Source organism: Arachis ipaensis, chromosome B01 (assembly GCF_000816755.2).
Source record: "Arachis ipaensis cultivar K30076 chromosome B01, Araip1.1, whole genome shotgun sequence".
Classification (NCBI taxonomy): Eukaryota; Viridiplantae; Streptophyta; class Magnoliopsida; order Fabales; family Fabaceae; genus Arachis; species Arachis ipaensis.
This window is the reverse complement of record NC_029785.2, coordinates 70,384,996-70,387,562: the sequence shown is the minus strand read 5'-3', so window position 1 is coordinate 70,387,562 and position 2,567 is coordinate 70,384,996. Positions and strand designations below refer to the sequence as shown.

Below are 2,567 nucleotides of genomic sequence, written 5' to 3'. Positions count from 1 at the left end.
TATAATTGGTTATTTTATATATTTGAAATTAAACTTTTGGTAATGAAAAAGTAATGAAGAGTTAAATAAATTTAAATTAAATAATTGATATTTTGGATTTAAACTGTACTTTATAAAGTATAATTAATATATTTATTTTATAATTTAAATTAAAAATAATTATTAGAAATTAACAATATATTAATAAATTATGTTCTTAAATATTTTTAATGAAGTATATTTAATTTTAAAATTATTATTCCATCATTTAATTTTATCAAAATATCTATTTTATCCATTTTACATTATAAAAACCTAACCCTAAATTCCCAAATCAAAAACTTTAATTTTCAATTACAAATCCTAACCCTAACTCCCCTTTCCCCTTTAACCTAACTAACACACAACACAGAAAACAGAGGAAAGAGAGAGGGTTAGAGGGAGAGCTGCGCCAGGAGAAGGAAGAGAGGAGAAGGGGGGATGTCGCCGACGGAAAAGGGGACTGCTGCCGTTGTCACATGCCTCGCCGTTGTCGTCGATTTCACCGGGAGAAGATGCGTGGAGAGAAGAGCCGTGGGCCAGGCCAGAGATCGTCGAGGGGGAGAGAGCTGCCATTGCATCTTCTGCAGGCTCACCATCGTCGCCATCGTGGAGCCACGAGGAGGCCGCCGTCACCAGTGCGAGCTCGCAGGGGGAGAGAGGGAGCCCACGAAGTCGCTGCTGAGCCGCCATTGATGCGAGGAACAGAACACGCGAGACGGGTTTGAGACTGCGCTGTTAGCGTCACCGTCACCGTCGTTCTGTTCTGCCACTGCTACCATTGAAGCTTGTCGGAAGTCGCCGCTAAAGCTGCTGTCACCCTATTGCCCTGTTCTTTTTAATTTCTGGCTGAGCCACTGCTACTACCATTGCAAACTGTTCGGTTGATGCCGCTACTGTAACAATTCCACCTCTGATTCCTCCTAATTGCGAGATTGAGGTAGGTGATTTATTTTAAAATTAATTGTTTTAACTTATAAATACTAATCAAGTTTAGTAAAATTGAGATGATGTTCTGATTAGATTGTTGGATTTATGACTGCTATAAAATTGTGATGATGTTCTGTTGTAAAATTCTATAAAATTGTTATATAATTGATTTCTTGATTTTTTGAGAATGCTGAAATTCTAATTTTTAGCTAACTATGTTGTGTAGGTATGTTAAAAATTGTAATGTTATTGAGTTTTGATTTTGGCTGTGATTGTGATGGAATTTTGGCTGTGAAAGTGAATGGTAATTGATTTCGGTATGAGTATGATGATAATTCAATGCATTGTCATGAGATATAAATTTTAATTTTTTCTATCTGGTTAATACAATGTACGGCTAAGTCAAGGATCCATATACTTTTGGTGCAATTGACATTGTACTTTAAATATGTTAGAAAACCTTTTTCTGAAAGAGTTGTGAGTTTGTTAAATGCTTTGCTTGCTCTTCTGAGACTGTATTATAATTCATAGCTTGATATATTTTATAAATTTATTTTATTAGGCAATAGACTTTGATCCAAACTCCTTGCAAAATATTCTACCTAAAGCAGTCTCATCATTGGAATGGGCAATCTCAGAGGGAAAAGGAAGAGTTTATGTGCATTGTAGTACTGGAATTGGTAGAGAACCAGGGGTGACAATAGCTTATTTGTTCTGGTTCTATGACATGAATGTGAGTTCTAAACTTCCACCTATCTTTGATTCAAGAAATTATTATCAAATTTGATATTTTTAAGTGTAATGTTATGGTTGCACTAATTTTCTTGCTAGATATGAGGTTATGAAAACACAGTATTTTTAATCTGTATGACAGATTAGTTCACAGTTTCTTAAGAAGTCTTAATTATCAAGAAAAGAATGTATTATCTTTCATGTGACAGCTAATTGCCTTGTGTTATCTTTCATGAATGCATTGCTAATTGCCTTGTATTAAATGCAAAATAAAAAATATAAGGCAAAATTAGTAATTCTTTATGATTGCTTTGCTAATTGCTAATTACTCTGAACCTTGCTTGATTTTCTGCATCCGCCATTCTTTATGAATGCATTGCCAATTGGCAATTGTTGATTGCTCTGAACCTTGCTTGATTTTCTATAGCCACGACATGCTTTTTGCTTGTTTTGTGCATTTTTTGTGCTTGTTTTCTCCTAAATATAAGTATTAAGGGACTAAGCTTTTGATTGAAAAAAAATAATTGAATAGGCTAAAAATTTAAAAAAAAATTGAATAGTATAAATCTGCTCCTAGTAAAAATTGTTTTGAAATTATTTGGGTGGCTAAGACTCTTCTTCTTCGGTAATGGCTTGGCTAGTGTCAATGTGTACATGTTTTAAGCTTTGAAATTTTTTGAGTGACTAGGTATAATGTTGCTGCTTCTGTTGTTAAGCTTTTTGTTTCTATAATGTTATGAAACTGAAATAACTATTGATATTTGATTTTAATGATTCTAGTATAATTTTGTTGATAGTACTGTTAAGGCTAGTGATGAAATGCAGGAGCAATTAGAGTTCAAGAAAGCTCAAGATAGTGTAGCTTTGCTGTCAAGTTATTATTCAGT

At 33.7% G+C, this 2,567-nt stretch overlaps 1 long non-coding RNA gene across 1 annotated transcript; it reads left to right on the top strand.

Moving 5' to 3' along the window:
• Positions 334-852, top strand: LOC110270504. The gene is made up of 2 exons (XR_002360140.1): positions 334-492; positions 569-852. It is a non-coding gene; the product is annotated as an uncharacterized LOC110270504 (long non-coding RNA).